Source organism: Palaemon carinicauda, chromosome 15 (assembly GCF_036898095.1).
Source record: "Palaemon carinicauda isolate YSFRI2023 chromosome 15, ASM3689809v2, whole genome shotgun sequence".
Lineage (NCBI taxonomy): Eukaryota > Metazoa > Arthropoda > Malacostraca > Decapoda > Palaemonidae > Palaemon > Palaemon carinicauda.
Genome location: NC_090739.1, coordinates 134,224,247 through 134,243,015, shown reverse-complemented (window position 1 = coordinate 134,243,015; position 18,769 = coordinate 134,224,247). Strand labels below are relative to the sequence as shown.

Here is an 18,769-nt window from a genome sequence, read left to right as displayed (position 1 = left end):
TTTCCATTCCAGACATACACAAAGTAATCAGACTCCTCCCTCCAAGACATGCACTAAGCAATCAGAATCTTCCCTTTAAGACATACGCTAACCAATCAGACTCCTCCTTTCAAGACATGCACTAAGCAATCATACTCTTCCCTTCAAGACTTACGCTAACCAATCAGACTCCTCCCTCCAAGACATGCACTAAGCAATCAGACTCTTCCCTTCAAGACATACACTAACCAATCAGACTCCTCCCTCCAAGAGATGCGCTAAGCAATCATACTCTTCCCTTCAAGACATATGCTAACCAATCAGACTCCTCCCTTCAAGACATGCACTAAGCAACCAGACCTTTCCCTTAAAGATATACGCAAACCAATCAGACTCATCCCTTCAAGACATGCACTAAGCAATCATACTCTTCCCTTCAAGACATACGCTAACCAATCAGACTCTTCCCTTCACGACATGCAACATACGCTAAGCAATCAGACTCCTTCCTTCAAGACATGCACTAAGCAATCAGACTCCTCCCTTCAAGACATGCGCTAAACAATCAGACTCCTCCCTTCAAGATGCGCTAAGTTATCAAGACTTGTGCTAAGATCAGACTCCTCACTTCAAGACATGTGCTAAGCAATCAGACTCCTCACTTCAAGATGCGCTAAGCAACCAGACTCTACCCTTCAAGACATACGCTAACCAATAAGACTCTTCCCTTCAACACATACGCTAACCAATCAGACTCCTCCCTCCAAGAGATGCACTAAGCAATAAGACTCCTCCCTTCAACACATACGCTAACCAATCAGACTCCTCCCTCCAAGACATGCACTAAGCAATCAGACTCTCCCCTTCAAGACATACGCTAACCAATCGGACTCCTCCCTCCAAGAGATGCGCTAAACAATCATACTCTTCCCTTCAAAACATACGCTAACCAATCAGACTCCTCCCTTCAAGACATGCACTAAGCAATCAGACTTTTCCCTTCAAGACATACGCTAACCAATCAGACTCCTCCCTTCACGACATGCACTAAGCAATCATACTCTTCCCTTCAAGACATACGCTAACCAATCAGACTCTTCCCTTCACGACATGCAACATACGCTAACCAATCAGACTCCTCCCTTCAAGACATGCGCTAAGCTATCAGACTCCTCCCTTCAAGATGCGTTAAGTTATCAAGACATGTGCTAAGTAATCAGACTCCTCACTTCAAGATATGTGCTAAGCAATCAGACTCCTCACTTCAAGATGCGCTAAGCAATCAGACTCTTCCCTTCAAGACATACGTTAACCAATCAGACTCCTCCCTTCAAGACATGCACTAAGCAATCAGACTCTTCCCTTCAAGACATACGCTAACCAATCAGACTCCTCCCTTCAAAATGCGCTGAGATATCAAGACTTCTCCCTTCAAGACATGTGCTAAGCAATCAGACTCCTCCCTTCAAGACATGCGCTAAGCAACCAGACTCTTCCCTTCAGGACATAGGCTAACCAATCAGAATCCTCCCTTCAAGATCACTAAGCTATCAAGACATGTGCTAAGCAATCAGACTCCTCACTTCAAGACATGTGCTAAGCAATCAGACTCCTCACTTCAAGATGCGCTAAGCAATCAGACTCCTCACTTCAAGATGCGCTAAGCAATCAGACTCCTCACTTCAAGATGCGCTAAGCAATCAGACCCCTCCCTTCAACACATGTGCTAAGCAATCAGACTCTTCCCTTCAAGACATAGGCTAACCAATCAGAATCCTCCCTTCAAGATGCGATAAGCTATCAAGACATGTGCTAAGCATTCAGAGTCCTCACTTCAAGATGCGCTAAGCAATCAGACTCCTCACTTCAAGATGCGCTAAGCAATCAGACCCCTCCCTTCAACACATGTGCTAAGCAATCAGACTCTACCCTTCAAGACATAGGCTAACCAATCAGAATCCTCCCTTCAAGATGCGCTAAGCTATCAAGACATGTGCTAAGCAATCAGACTCCTCACTTCAAGATGCGCTAAGCAATCAGACTCCTCACTTCAAGATGCGCTAAGCAATCAGACTCCTCACTTCAAGATGCGCTAAGCAATCAGACTCCTCACTTCAAGATACGCTAAGCAATCAGACTCCTCACTTCAAGATACGCTAAGCAATCAGACTCCTCACTTCAAGATGCGCTAAGCAATCAGACTCCTCACTTCAAGCTGCGCTAAGCAATCAGACTCTTCACTTCAAGATGCGCTAAGCAATCAGACTCCTCACTTCAAGATGCGCTAAGCAATCATACCCCTCCCTTCAACACATGTGCTAAGCAATCAGACTCTTCCCTTCAAGACAAAGGCTAACCAATCAGAATCTTCCCTTCAAGATGCGCTAAGCTATCAAGACATGTGCTAAGCAATCAGACTCCTCACTTCAAGATGCGCTAAGCAATCAGACTCCTCACTTCAAGGTGCGCTAAGCAATCAGACTCCTCACTTCAAGATGCGCTAAGCAATCAGACTCCTCACTTCAAGATGCGCTAAGCAATCATACCCCTCCCTTTAACACATGTGCTAAGCAATCAGACTCTTCCCTTCAAGACATAGGCTAACCAATCAGATTCCTCTCTTCAAGATGCGCTAAGCTATCAAGACATGTGCTAAGCAATCAGACTCCTCACTTCAAGATGCGCTAAGCAATCATACCCCTCCCTTCAACACATGTGCTAAGCAATCAGACTCTTCCCTTCAAGACATAGGCTAACCAATCAGATTCCTCTCTTCAAGATGCGCTAAGCTATCAAGACATGTGCTAAGCAATCAGACTCCTCACTTCAAGATGCGCTAAGCAATCAGACTCCTCACTTCAAGCTGCGCTAAGCAATCAGACTCCTCACTTCAAGATGCGCTAAGCAATCAGACTCCTCACTTCAAGATGCGCTAAGCAATCATACCCCTCCCTTTAACACATGTGCTAAGCAATCAGACTCTTCCCTTCAAGACATAGGCTAACCAATCAGAATCCTCCCTTCAAGATGCGCTAAGCTATCAAGACATGTGCTAAGCAATCAGACTCCTCACTTCAAGATGCGCTAAGCAATCAGACTCCTCACTTCAAGATGCGCTAAGCAATCAGACTCCTCACTTCAAGATGCGCTAAGCAATCAGACTCCTCACTTCAAGACATAGGCGTACCAATCAGACTCCTCACTTCAAGATGCGCTAAGCAATCAGACTCCTCACTTCAAGATGCGCTAAGCAATCAGACTCCTCACTTCAAGATGCGCTAATCAATCAGACCCCTCCTTTCAACACATGTGCTAACCAATCAGAATCCTCCCTTCAAGATGCGCTAAGCAATCAGACTCTTCACTTCAAGATGCGCTAAGCAATCAGACTCATCACTTCAAGATGCGCTAAGCAATCAGACCCATCCCTTCAACACATGTGCTAAGCAATCAGACTCTTCCCTTCAAGACATAGGCTAACCAATCAGAATCCTCCCTTCAAGATGCGCTAAGCTATCAAGACATGTGCTAAGCAATCAGACTCCTCACTTCAAGATGCGCTAAGCAATCAGACTCCTCACTTCAAGATGCGCTAAGCAATCATACCCCTCCCTTCAACACATGTGCTAAGCAATCAAACTCTTCCCTTCAAGACATAGGCTAACCAATCAGAATCCTCCCTTCAAGATGCGCTAAGCTATCAAGACATGTGCTAAGCAATCAGACTCTTCCCTTCAAGACATAGGCTAACCAATCAGAATCCTCCCTTCAAGATGCGCTAAGCTATCAAGACATGTGCTAAGCAATCAGACTCCTCACTTCAAGATGCGCTAAGCAATCAGACTCCTCACTTCAAGATGCGCTAAGTAATCAGACTCCTCACTTCAAGCTGCGCTAAGCAATCAGACTCTTCACTTCAAGATGCGCTAAGCAATCAGACTCCTCATTTCAAGATGCGCTAAGCAATCATACCCCTCCCTTCAACACATGTGCTAAGCAATCAGACTCTTCCCTTCAAGACATAGGCTAACCAATCAGAATCCTCCCTTCAAGATGCGCTAAGCTATCAAGACATGTGCTAAGCAATCAGACTCCTCACTTCAAGATGCGCTAAGCAATCAGACTCCTCACTTCAAGATGCGCTAAGCAATCAGACTCCTCACTTCAAGATGCGCTAAGCAATCAGACTCCTCACTTCAAGACATACACTAACCAATCAGACTCCTCACTTCAAGATGCGCTAAGCAATCAGACTCCTCACTTTGAGATGCGCTAAGCAATCAGACTCCTCACTTCAAGATGCGCTAAGCAATCAGACCCCTCCCTTCAACACATGTGCTAACCAATCAGAATCCTCCCTTCAAGATGCGCTAAGCAATCAGACTCTTCACTTCAAGATGCGCTAAGCAATCAGACTCATCACTTCAAGATGCGCTAAGCAATCACACCCCTCCCTTTAACACATGTGCTAAGCAATCAGACTCTTCCCTTCAAGACATAGGCTAACCAATCAGAATCCTCCCTTCAAGATGCGCTAAGCTATCAAGACATGTGCTAAGCAATCAGACTCTTCCCTTCAAGACATAGGCTAACCAATCAGAATCCTCCCTTCAAGATGCGCTAAGCTATCAAGACATGTGCTAAGCAATCAGACTCTTCCCTTCAAGACATAGGCTAACCAATCAGAATCCTCCCTTCAAGATGCGCTAAGCTATCAAGACATGTGCTAAGCAATCAGACTCTTCCCTTCAAGACATAGGCTAACCAATCAGAATCCTCCCTTCAAGATGCGCTAAGCTATCAAGACATGTGCTAAGCAATCAGACTCTTCCCTTCAAGACATAAGCTAACCAATCAGAATCCTCCCTTCAAGATGCGCTAAGCTATCAAGACATGTGCTAAGCAATCAGACTCTTCCCTTCAAGACATAGGCTAACCAATCAGAATCCTCCCTTCAAGATGCGCTAAGCTATCAAGACATGTGCTCAGCAATCAGACTCCTCACTTCAAGATGCGCTAAGCAATCAGACTCCTCACTTCAAGATGTGCTAAGCAATCAGACTCCTCACTTCAAGATGCGCTAAGCAATCAGACCCCTCCCTTCAACACATGTGCTAAGCAATCAGACTCTTCCCTTCAAGACATAGGCTAACCAATCAGAATCCTCCCTTCAAGATGTGCTAAGCTATCAAGACATGTGCTAAGCAATCAGACTCCTCACTTCAAGATGCGCTAAGCAATCAGACTCCTCACTTCAAGATGCGCTAAGCAATCAGACTCCTCACTTCAAGATGCGCTAAGCAATCAGACCCCTCCCTTCAACACATGTGCTAAGCAATCAGACTCTTCCCTTGAAGACATAGGTTAACCAATAGGAATCCTCCCTTCAAGATGTGCTAAGCTATCAAGACATGTGCTAAGCAATCAGACTCCTCACTTCAAGATGCGCTAAGCAATCAGACTCCTCACTTCAAGATGCGCTAAGCAATCCGACTCCTCACTTCAAGATGCGCTAAGCAATCAGACCCCTTCCCTTCAACACATGTGCTAAGCAATCAGACTCTTCCCTTCAAGACATAGGCTAACCAATCAGCATCCTCCCTTCAAGATGCGCTAAGCTATCAAGACATGTGCTAAGCAATCAGACTCCTCACTTCAAGATGCGCTAAGCAATCAGACCCCTCCCATCAACACATGTGCTAAGCAATCAGACTCTTCCCTTCAAGACATAGGCTAACCAATCAGAATCCTCCCTTCAAGATGCGCTAAGCTATCAAGACATGTGCTAAGCAATCAGACTCCTCACTTCAAGATGCGCTAAGCAATCAGACTCCTCACTTCAAGATGCGCTAAGCAACCAGACTCCTCACTTCAAGATGCGCTAAGCAATCAGACCCCTCCCTTCAACACATGTGCTAAGCAATCAGACTCTTCCCTTCAAGACATAGGCTAACCAATCAGAATCCTCCCTTCAAGATGTGCTAAGCTATCAAGACATGTGCTAAGCAATCAGACTCCTCACTTCAAGATGCGCTAAGCAATCAGACTCCTCACTTCAAGATGCGCTAAGCAATCAGACTCCTCACTTCAAGATGCGCTAAGCAATCAGACCCCTCCCTTCAACACATGTGCTAAGCAATCAGACTCTTCCCTTCAAGACATAGGTTAACCAATAGGAATCCTCCCTTCAAGATGTGCTAAGCTATCAAGACATGTGCTAAGCAATCAGACTCCTCACTTCAAGATGCGCTAAGCAATCAGACTCCTCACTTCAAGATGCGCTAAGCAATCCGACTCCTCACTTCAAGATGCGCTAAGCAATCAGACCCCTCCCCTTCAACACATGTGCTAAGCAATCAGACTCTTCCCTTCAAGACATAGGCTAACCAATCAGCATCCTCCCTTCAAGATGCGCTAAGCTATCAAGACATGTGCTAAGCAATCAGACTCCTCACTTCAAGATGCGCTAAGCAATCAGACCCCTCCCTTCAACACATGTGCTAAGCAATCAGACTCTTCCCTTCAAGACATAGGCTAACCAATCAGAATCCTCCCTTCAAGATGCGCTAAGCTATCAAGACATGTGCTAAGCAATCAGACTCCTCCCTTCAAGACACGCTAAGCAATCGGACTCCTCACTTCGAGATGCGCTAAGCAATCAGACTCCTCACTTCAAGATGCGCTAAGTTATCAAGACATGTGCTAAGTAATCAGACTCCTCACTTCAAGACATGTGCTAAGCAATCAGACTCCTCACTTCAAGATGCGCAAGCAATCAGACTCATCACTTCAAGACATAGGCTAACCAATCAGAATCCTCCCTTCAAGATGCGCTAAGCTATCAAGACATGTGCTAAGCAATCAGACTCTTCCCTTCAAGACATAAGCTAACCAATCAGAATCCTCCCTTCAAGATGCGCTAAGCTATCAAGACATGTGCTAAGCAATCAGACTCTTCCCTTCAAGACATAGGCTAACCAATCAGAATCCTCCCTTCAAGATGCGCTAAGCTATCAAGACATGTGCTCAGCAATCAGACTCCTCACTTCAAGATGCGCTAAGCAATCAGACTCCTCACTTCAAGATGTGCTAAGCAATCAGACTCCTCACTTCAAGATGCGCTAAGCAATCAGACCCCTCCCTTCAACACATGTGCTAAGCAATCAGACTCTTCCCTTCAAGACATAGGCTAACCAATCAGAATCCTCCCTTCAAGATGTGCTAAGCTATCAAGACATGTGCTAAGCAATCAGACTCCTCACTTCAAGATGCGCTAAGCAATCAGACTCCTCACTTCAAGATGCGCTAAGCAATCAGACTCCTCACTTCAAGATGCGCTAAGCAATCAGACCCCTCCCTTCAACACATGTGCTAAGCAATCAGACTCTTCCCTTGAAGACATAGGTTAACCAATAGGAATCCTCCCTTCAAGATGTGCTAAGCTATCAAGACATGTGCTAAGCAATCAGACTCCTCACTTCAAGATGCGCTAAGCAATCAGACTCCTCACTTCAAGATGCGCTAAGCAATCCGACTCCTCACTTCAAGATGCGCTAAGCAATCAGACCCCTTCCCTTCAACACATGTGCTAAGCAATCAGACTCTTCCCTTCAAGACATAGGCTAACCAATCAGCATCCTCCCTTCAAGATGCGCTAAGCTATCAAGACATGTGCTAAGCAATCAGACTCCTCACTTCAAGATGCGCTAAGCAATCAGACCCCTCCCATCAACACATGTGCTAAGCAATCAGACTCTTCCCTTCAAGACATAGGCTAACCAATCAGAATCCTCCCTTCAAGATGCGCTAAGCTATCAAGACATGTGCTAAGCAATCAGACTCCTCACTTCAAGATGCGCTAAGCAATCAGACTCCTCACTTCAAGATGCGCTAAGCAACCAGACTCCTCACTTCAAGATGCGCTAAGCAATCAGACCCCTCCCTTCAACACATGTGCTAAGCAATCAGACTCTTCCCTTCAAGACATAGGCTAACCAATCAGAATCCTCCCTTCAAGATGTGCTAAGCTATCAAGACATGTGCTAAGCAATCAGACTCCTCACTTCAAGATGCGCTAAGCAATCAGACTCCTCACTTCAAGATGCGCTAAGCAATCAGACTCCTCACTTCAAGATGCGCTAAGCAATCAGACCCCTCCCTTCAACACATGTGCTAAGCAATCAGACTCTTCCCTTCAAGACATAGGTTAACCAATAGGAATCCTCCCTTCAAGATGTGCTAAGCTATCAAGACATGTGCTAAGCAATCAGACTCCTCACTTCAAGATGCGCTAAGCAATCAGACTCCTCACTTCAAGATGCGCTAAGCAATCCGACTCCTCACTTCAAGATGCGCTAAGCAATCAGACCCCTCCCCTTCAACACATGTGCTAAGCAATCAGACTCTTCCCTTCAAGACATAGGCTAACCAATCAGCATCCTCCCTTCAAGATGCGCTAAGCTATCAAGACATGTGCTAAGCAATCAGACTCCTCACTTCAAGATGCGCTAAGCAATCAGACCCCTCCCTTCAACACATGTGCTAAGCAATCAGACTCTTCCCTTCAAGACATAGGCTAACCAATCAGAATCCTCCCTTCAAGATGCGCTAAGCTATCAAGACATGTGCTAAGCAATCAGACTCCTCCCTTCAAGACACGCTAAGCAATCGGACTCCTCACTTCGAGATGCGCTAAGCAATCAGACTCCTCACTTCAAGATGCGCTAAGTTATCAAGACATGTGCTAAGTAATCAGACTCCTCACTTCAAGACATGTGCTAAGCAATCAGACTCCTCACTTCAAGATGCGCAAGCAATCAGACTCATCACTTCAAGATGCGCTAAGCAATCAGACTCCTCACTTCAAGGTGCGCTGAGCAATCAGACCCCTCCCTTCAAGACACGTGCTACTCGCAGATTCTTCCTGAAAGCTATGACGGAACCAATATCCCAGACTTCATGCGCTCGTGCAAGGGGATGGTCTTTCCATCCCCTCACTGATCATACAAAGCCAGAAAGAGACCGTCCTCTTGGATGGCTTATTATTTACCATTCCGATGCCAAGAAAGTCTGGTGCCCCGAGTTCTCTTTTGGTAATATCATAGTGCCATCACAAGACAAAGAAGCAAGTCATCCTGATCCCCAATAGTCATTTACTGTAAAAAGCTCTAATCTGTTGTTATGAACTGATGGGTTCTGGGTCTTGACCATGAACATCTTGCAGAGTGACTAGTGACAGTAAGCACAACAGTTAGAAACTCAATATTGGTGTAAAAATCTATTTCATCTTTCATGACGAGGCCCTGATTAGTTTAGCTTTTGGATCCAGTGAAATTACAATTTATTCACTTGAATATGTGTGAAAATGTAAGAGGAGAAATATAATGTATAAATTTTCCTCCTCGATCCTTTAGATTTTAAATAGCTAGGGGCAGGTGGATGAACTACTATATAAATTGTAATATCCTACAATACACAGAGCCCTACACCAAAGGCAGTTTAATTTCACTTACCATTTATAGGAATTGTTATTCGAGTTTGAAGTTCAATTCCAGAGCGTTTTAAGAGCAATATCTGGCCACCTAGAACACAAAATCAATCATAAAAAAGCTGTCACTCAAAACTTCAGGTATAACCTAACCTAATGTAGAAGTTTGAATATATTACAGATTATTAAAGCAATTTGTATTTTCCTTAATATACAAACATTAGTCCTTTAATAGAAGTAAGCTGTGGCACCCTAGCAGTACCAGCCAAATTCAGCTGAATCCCTCGTCAGGCTGGGAGGGGCAGAGAGGAAAGGTCCCCTTTTGTTCATTTGTTTTATGTCGGCTACCCACCAAAATTTGGGAAAGTGCCTTGGTAAATAGATAGATATCATCAGTATAGCAACAACAGCTTTTTAAAATTCTAACACGTATCTGCCCAGCACAATATCCACTCTCCTACTCACTAAGCCTCAGTCTTGCATTCTCTCTCCTCACATGTTCCTCTCTCCTTTTAGAGCAGAAATCACAAATTTTTAGTAATTTGTATTTTTCCTAACATACTTACCGAGAACTACTTTCTTAGGGGGTACCTGGAATCTCCTCTCAACCGACCAGAGTTTTGTGTAGTTTACCCTACTTCCGTTTTCTGTGAGGACTACCCCAGGCAGAAGGATACGTGCCCTGAGGCTAGTCCCGAGCCAGGTCGCGCGTTAGCTTGGGTCTCGACCCTCAGTAAGTTCTTGGATGTTAAAAATAACTAAGGGTCAGAAAGGCACTCGGGGAAGGAAGGGAGGGCCATTACCCGAAAGTAGTTCTCGGTTAGTATGTTAGGAAAAATACAAATTACTAAAAATTTGTGATTTGTTCCAACACAGAGACTTATCTCGAACTACTTTCTTAGGAGACTTACACTTTAGGAGGTGGGAGTGTCTACCTGACCTAGACCCAACCAAGCAGAACGGCTGTGAACCTAGATAGGAGACTAGGTTCCAAGGTTGACGGAACACGAACCATAGGAAAACTACACAAAGAGCTCACACTAGTGTCTAAGTAATCACCCTTAAAAAATTTCTTGCTGTTGTGTCCAGTGATGAAACTGTGAATCCATGTCTTGATCAGTCTCTACTTGGTCAAATCTCCGGGGAAAGAAGAGAAAAGAGAAGACAAGGGGAAAAGGGAAAACGAACCTGTGTCTTTTTGGTCTTGATAACCGCGATTATACATGGGGCTTTGGCCGTTAAATCGCTTGGAGCGCGGAGATGTCTGTCCCTATAGAGAACCCGTCTAGAGACTTCCTCGAACATTCTTTGAGATAGTGGGCTGTGAACGTAGATTGGTTCAACCAGGTGCCTGCCTTGAGGATCTGCGCTACTGCCATGTTTCTCTCAAAGGCAAGAGAGGTACTTATACCTCTAATGTCATGTGGTCTGGGCCTACCTGGAAGGGGAAGACCGGCACTACTATAGGCCTTGATGATTACCTGTCGAAGCCAAAAGGAGATGGTATTTTCAAGAGATCGGCTTTCTCACTGTGCCCGTGGAGACGAAGAGATTCTTGATGCCAGGTCGGAGACTAGCAGTCCTCTCCAGATATTTCCTTAAGGCCCTGACTGGACACAACTTCAAATCTTCCGGATTACCTGACCGAAGAATTGCTGGAACAGTGAACCCTTCGAATCTCGGATCCCAGACAGCTGAATTTTGTGTTTTAGCCACAAACGTAGGAACGAACTTGAATGAGACCTCTTGCCAACCTCTTGTGTGCGAGACTTCGTAGGACAAGCCATGGATCTCACCCACCCTCTTAGCTGAAGCCAAGGCTAACAGGAAGACCGTCTTGAGCGTGAGATTTCTATCCACTATGTCCTTCAAAGGTTCAAAGGGTGGCTCACTCAGCATTTTCAGAACCCTAGCTACATCCCATTGTGGCACCCTGGAGGCATGAGGAGGGCAGGTTTGCTCAAAGCTCCTGATGAGCATAGATGTGCCTAGAGGAACCCAGATCAATGCCTCTCAAGAGGAAAACTTGGCCTAACGCTGCACGGACTCCCTTGATGGCTGGAATTGACATGCACGCCACGTCCCTGAGATGTACGAGGAAATCCGCAATGTCCGGAATCGAGGCTCCTAGGGGCTTGATGTTTCTGGAGGCACACCATTTCGTGAAAGTGGCCCATTTTGCCTGGTACACCGCTGCCGATGAGTGCCTCAGATAACGAGACATTCTTTCAGCTGTTCCTGCCGAATAACCTTCTTTCCTCAGGAGCCACTGGATAACCTCCACGCGTGAAGGCACAGAGATCGTGGATTGTCGTGGAACCTTTGGAAGTGTGGTTGCCTTAGGAGATCTGGTCTGTCTGCCAGAGGCCACGGGGGAAGGCACGCCAACTCTCTTAGGTCCGCGAACCATTCCCTCTCCGGCCACCAAGGAGCTACCAAAGTCATCCTTAGATTGAGAGCTGTTCTTACTCTGTTGAGCACTTGCCTGATCAGTGTAAATGGAGGGAAGGCATACACGTCGAGGTTGTCCCACCTGTGTTGAAAGGCGTCTTAAAATGCCGCCTTTGGGTCTGGGACAGGAGAACATAATACGGGGAGTTGTGTGTTCAACCTGGTCGCGAAGAGGTCCATCACCGGCGAACCCCACTTTTGGATGACGAGACTTGCTACCTCTGGATGAAGGGACCACTCGGTCCCTACCACCTGGCCCATCCTGCTGAGTCTGTCGGCTAGGACATTCCTCTTTCCCGGAATGAATCTTGCCGTTATTACGACTTGTTCCGACTCGGCCCAATCCAGAATCTCCAACGTGAGGTCGCACAACTCCTTCGATTTTAGGCCGCCTTGCTTCTTTATGTAGGCTACTACTGTGGCGTTGTCGCACATTAACGCCACTGTGTTTTCCCTTACAAGACCGACGAATTGAAGGCACGCTTTCTGAACGGCCTTCATCTCCAGGACGTTGATATGCTGTGTCATTTCCACCTCCGTCGAAGAACCCTTGCTGACTCCCCGCGAAGGTGAGCTCCCCATCCTTCCTTGGAGGCGTCCGTGAAGAGGAGCATCTCCGGGGGCTCCGCCGCGAAGGGCATCCCCTTGAGGGTGTTTGCTCGGTCTCTCCACCACTCCAAGGATTGCTTTGTCCCTGGAAGAACAGGAATTACTTTGTAGGGAGACCCTACTTGGTTCCAGAGCAACTTGGATGGCCCTGAGTTTCATCTTTCCTGGGCTGGCCCGATAGGAAGGGGCGGAGGATCTGGTCCAGGTTGTTCAGCCTCTCTTCCGATGGGAAGACTCTCACTAGTCGGGAGTCTAGAACCATCCCCAAGTACGTCATCCTGGTGGAGGGAGACAGGTGAGACTTCTCCAGGTTGATGGTGATACCCAGAACCTTGCAGAATTGCATTAGCTCCCCGCCTTGTTCCTTCAAAACTGCCTCTGAGGAAGAAAGGAGTACAGTAACCAGTTGTCCAGGTAGCGAATCAGACGAATTCCCCGTTTGTGAGCCCATACAGAGACAGTCGTGAAGATTCTCGTGAAGATTTGGGGCGCTGTCGACAGGCCGAAGCAAAGAGTCTTGAATTGCAAGATCTGGGTATCCCACTTCACCCGAAGGTACTTTCTGCTGGAGGGGTGAATGGGGATCTGGAAATAGGCGTCCTTGAGATCTATGGAAATCATGAAGTCTCCCTCCCTCAAGGACTCCAGGACTTTCTTCGGGGTGTGCATCTTGAAGCTGGTCTTGCACACAAACTTGTTGAGGGCTGACAGATGTTAGACTGGTCTCCAACCCCCCGTCACTTTCTCCACCAGGAAAAGGCGGCTGTAGAAACCTGGACCCGGTTGCAGTACCCTTTCCATTGCCCCTTTCGCTAACATAGTGGAGACCTCTTCTTGTAAGGCCTCCTTGGGGGCTAACCACTCCGCCTGACTTGCTGAGATAAGAGGTGGAGGGTTTGCCAGGAATGGGAGCCTGTACCCCTCTTTTAACACTGTAACCGTCCAGGGTTCCACTCCGTGATTCTTCCATGCTTGCCAAAATCATTTGAGGCATCCCCCTACCTGAGGCTTGGGCAGGAGTGGGGGCCTCTCAACCTACCTCCTTCTGGAGGAGCGACCTGACCGGCCTCTCCTGGAAGCTGAGTGGGCTGTTCTATAGGAGGCTGGGGCTGTGGGATCGCCCCTGCGGGAGGGCTGAGAAGGGTGAGACCACAGGGAAGCCAGGGCCTCTCTCCTCACCTGGCTAGGGGGGGCCGGAGACGTCGACGGTCCATCCGGAGGAGGCCTTCTGTAAGTGGACCTCCTCATGGTATGTGGTCTGAGAGTGTTCACTTCCTTCCGTTTCGACAGTTTTTCCACCACTTCCTCCGTCTGTTTCAGGGGAAAGAGTCCGTCACTCCACACAGAAAGGTTCCTCAAGGTCCTCGCCTCCCTGTCCGGTATACGCCTGGACAATTTATTTAAGATTGTGTCCCTTCGTCGCAGAACCCAATAGGCGGGTAACACTAGAGACTGAAAAGTTAGGAACTTCAAGGTTCGTCCTCCGGAACTGATAAGTTCCTTCAGCAGTGCTTGGTTGGACGACACTGCAGAGTCGGCGGAAGCCTGGATGCCTACTAGTGTCGAGGCCCACCAGTCTAACCAAGAAGCGACGTTGACGAGATCTTTGGACATCTCCTCCATCATCGTCGCCTCCAATGGCGAAAAACAGATAGGAGCTGAGGAAGCCATGTCCTCCGAAGTTCCCTGACCTAAGACTTCCAAGGAGTGTTCCACTTTGCTGGCTCCTTATGGGTGTCCTTCCATCCAGTAGTACTTTGAGACTTCAACCCCTGGAGTAACTTGGAGGACCCTTGACCCTTGGAACCTTCAGCGTTTCATGCCACAACCTTGTTTATGTGAGCACGGCCAAGTCTCACATCTCTGGCTACAGGTAGGGCTAAGGAGGGCTTCTGTTGGACGGGCTCCTCCATTAGTCTATTAAGGCTAGACCGCCAGGCATCCTCGTCCGCAGGCAGAGGTTCCTCGATCCTGTGGTGATGGCGAATCAGACCAATGACCCTCCTGTAAGCGGAATCCTCCGCTGGCGCGGTTTCAGTATCGCCGTCTGCGCCCTCCGTCCGAGGTTGAGGAACCGTACTGACAGAGGCCTTCGCACCAATCTGTGGCATGAGGACAGGCATTGCGGAGGGCTCGGGCACCTCTGTCCTCCGTTTGCTTTTCTTCAAAGGGGGAGAGGCTTCCGTGGGTTTGCCCGACGGAGGAAGCCGTACCTCTATATCGCTCGGCTGAGCAAACTCGACGAGGCTGCCTGTCCGAAAAGGTGACTCCCTCCGCTGGGCGGGAAGGGAAGCCCGTTTCGAGGTCTTATGCCTGTCGGAAGAGCTCCTTGGGTCTTTGTGAGGGTCAATTCTATGGCTGGTGGAGGCCCTTCTAGGAGGACTGTCTCCGGGAAGCCAACCCGCAGTGCTCGGGAGAGTAGTAAAGTCCGCGAGCTTACTGCAGGGAATGAGGACCCATTGCTCGTTCGCCAAACTACTACTCCTGGGTTTCTTCTTCGGGGACCTTAACCGCTTCCTCCCATGCTGTGACCTAGAGCAGGACCTCAAGGGGGAGCGCCGTCTCCTGGATCTGTCCCTCCTTTGACGGTGTCTTCTCCACGCCTCCTCCTCCGACGACAACAATGAGCCTACCTTCGAGGACCCTGACGACTCGTCGTAACAACTACGAGAGACGGGAACGTCCGCTTTCGCCATTTTCTGGGTTCTGGATGTCGAAGGCTGAAGGAAGACGTCGGGAACCGCTGATAGAGGGGCTGGGAGATATCGGACGATCAGCATTCTGGAACCAGGACCCAAGGGCGTCCTCTCCCCTCGAGGGTGACCTACAGGGAGTTCTCGGGGGCCCCCATCCGAGGGGAGCTTCTAACGGCGAATCTTCTTTTCCTGGGGCTCCTTCAGCTGCGTAGGCGCCTGAAACATAAATCCACGATGCTGGTGAAGATACAGGGACATCCTTATTCCACATAGGGTCGTCCAAAGAGACGTGCCCCCCATGCACAAGGGCATCGTCCTGCGGACTCTCACTAATAAAACTGTTAGGCCCCCCACTTGCCTGTAAAGGATCAGCAACCCCAGAATCCCGAAGACACGACTCTTGGGGAAGAACCATTGGCTTCTTCCCCGCAACGGACTTACCTCGTCCCCTACTCTGGGTAGGGGATGAAGAAGGGACCCTGTCAGACTTCTCTCCTGTAGACGTCGCGGGCGAAGAAATGCTGGACTTCCTGGGCGAGCGTTTAGACTTCTTCTTCTTAGTCCCAAACTGCACCCACTGCACTTCAGTCCACGACACACACTCCGGACACGTGTCCGAAGGAGAGCAAACTCTACCCTTGCACGAAGAGCAAAAGGGAGTGCGGTTCCACCTCAGGCTTAGATAAGAACGCACCACACGATTTTCCAGCCTTAGGCCCAGGACAACGGCGATGATACTCCATACCGCACTAGCACAATACTGCAAGACACAGAAACGCAGCGGGAAAGGATAAGGGCAAGAGAACATTTTACAAACACAAAGGAAAGCACAAGGGAAAACAAGCAGACACCGCGAGAGTACAAGGGAAAGTATAGCGGGGACCACGTGGGACACACGAGTCGGGGACACAAAGGGTCACACTGAGACAAGGAGAGCGTCGAGATGATATCACGACGCGACCAGAGAACTTACTGAGGGTCGAGACCCAAGCTAACGCGCGACCTGGCTCGGGACTAGCCTCAGGGAACGTATCCTTCCGCCTGGGGTAGTCCTCACAGAAAACAGAAGTAGGGTAAACTACACAAAACTCTGGTCGGTTGAGAGGAGATTCCAGGTACCTCCTAAGAAAGTAGTTCGAGGTAAGTCTCTGTGTTGGAACAATCATGTTTTCATGTAAAATATTGATGCATTTGTATACGGTAGTACATACAACTACAGTACCTTATCCGGTAAATATAAACACAGTACAGAAACGTGCTTCCCACAGTACTGCACAAGAGACGACAGATCAGGAATTGCATCATGAATCAACACTCTTATGTAGAACTTAGCACGAAAATGTTAGTGGCCTTTGTATAAAATATGCACACATAGTTAATCTTAAATGCAGTATCATTGTATACATTTGGTAAAGTAAGTAGTAGAGTAAATTCAGTAATGTATATTGATTTTTAACAAAACTGTACAGTACTGTACATAAATTACTACATGTACTGTGCTCTGCAATATATAGATGTAAGCTACATGTGCGGTAGGTTGTCAAACTGTACGAGTTGTCCACACAAAAATAATGAACACTTACAGTATAGCTAACTGTACTGTAGTGATAATACTACTGTATACATATACAGAATTACAATAATATACACTGCAGCATTAGCAAGTGTTATATTAGATGACAGTTTTTTGTTGTCATAAGTGTCCCGATTACTACAGTAATGTTACGCACTGTACTGTACCGTAGCCTAACCATATCTAGTGCGTAGTGTACACATGTGCAGATGTACTGTGCACTTACTGAAATGTCTTCCTTCAATTACAAAACACATATTGTAAAAGAAACCAAGCAAAAACAATATTAGGCAGTACTTAGTGTGTAGGCAATGGACAGTAAGTTGGTAGGGCTAGGAATTATCCCACCCTAGCGCAGCAAGTATTGGCGGATTCTTGTTCTTCGCACCTGTCTCTTTTACCTAACCACTACAAAGAATGAGGGCTGACTGTAATGGCCAAAGCAGCAGATTCAAAAACACTTTCCTTCTGTTGTAGCTGAGGTTGTCAATAGTACTGTGGGGATCATTTGTCAAAATATCTAAGGAAATTTATTTTCTCCAGCATTAGCACTGTGAGAGTAAAATTCCCGGATGGTCCACTCCATACCCTACCAGGAGGATAGCACCAAAACAGATACAGAGGCACATGTGTAAGCTAAACCCTTTTGTTAGGACTAAGGTCATCATATTCCCTGTATCTGTGATAATGGACTTCCAGCCAGAAGCTGAGAGTCCTACCCCTGGATTTCATATATAGCTTTAAATGCATACACCTTCCCAAATGTGATCCCTTCTCCTATTCATCCAAGTCGTGAGTATTGTCAAATGTGGAAATCCCCTATCCACACCATTTAAAAAAGAAAATGAATATAGTAAATAAAATAAATAAATAAGGAAAATATGGGAAAGCAAGATGAGAGAAAGTTGATAAAATCAGGAGGTACGAGTAATACAGTACTGTATTGAGGAGTAGAAATAGAAAATGAGAAATTTAAGAGTGAAACTGGGGGGGAGACATTTCCCCCAGTTCAACAGTCCTCTTGCCTCTGTCAAGATCCTCTCATTAAGAAGACCCATCCTAAAGAGGAGATAGTCATGATTCTTGTCAACCCCCTAACTGTCTGAGCACAAAGATGTCGTATGGATTTGGCTAGGTTCCAACCAGAAGACTGGAATGCAGTCATGAAAGAATTATGATGTTCACTGAATGGTCAATTATATGTACAGTATTTTATCCTTCCTCCTCCTTATTTGGCAGCAAGGGGAATTCAGTAGTTCAATAAAAACTTAGCTGTAAAAAAAACATGACTCAATTGTAGCTTACCTGCATCTAGCTACTGGTCCAATGCTTGACAACATAACTGCTGCACCCCAAGAAAGGGGAAGAGTGAAAAAACGACAATGTTACTTCTCGTCTAGTATCACATCGTGCCAGGTAACTCAAGACAAAATGTTTATTGTCCTCTGAGGGAACTAGGCTCGCTGCACCGTCTGTTGAGTAGCTACCACAGGTCCGGTGGTTAGGGTATCAAAGGATTTGTGGGTATACGGGAAAGGATTTGTGGGTATATCGCCAAGGACTTGTGGGTATATAGCCAAAGATATTGGACGGTGAAAGTTGTTTAGCCACTCCTGCCCTCAGAGCTGGAGCCACTGACAGATTCTTCCTGAAGGCTAGGGTGAAACCGATACCTGACCAATAGCACCAAGCACTGGCGGCAGGAGCATGAGTACCTGTACCTCAAACCAAAATGCATTTTGAATCTCCCACAAATGTGGCACGAGATCAGTCCATGTCTCAAAAGACTTGAGCCGACCCATGCTCCAGAGCTTCAGTGATCCCTTCTTCCTCTCTTTTGGGGGTTTGGGTGGCCTACTGAAAATGTCAATACCTTGCTGTCAGCCCCACTCGAGTTCGAGACCCGCAGTAGTTCGACAGTTTCTTGTAGTGTCTACAACCTCACCATCCTTGTGAGCTAAGCATGTGAGGTTT

At 47.0% G+C, this 18,769-nt stretch overlaps 1 long non-coding RNA gene across 2 annotated transcripts in view; it reads right to left on the bottom strand.

Annotated features, from left to right (window-relative positions):
• LOC137654762 (uncharacterized) overlaps positions 1-18,769 on the bottom strand; it is a 100,572-nt gene that overhangs the window by 6,425 nt on the left and 75,378 nt on the right. For both annotated transcript variants that reach the window (XR_011046715.1, XR_011046714.1), the window contains exon 2: positions 9,492-9,560. This is a non-coding gene — a long non-coding RNA (uncharacterized lncRNA). The remainder of the gene's footprint in view (positions 1-9,491; positions 9,561-18,769) is intronic.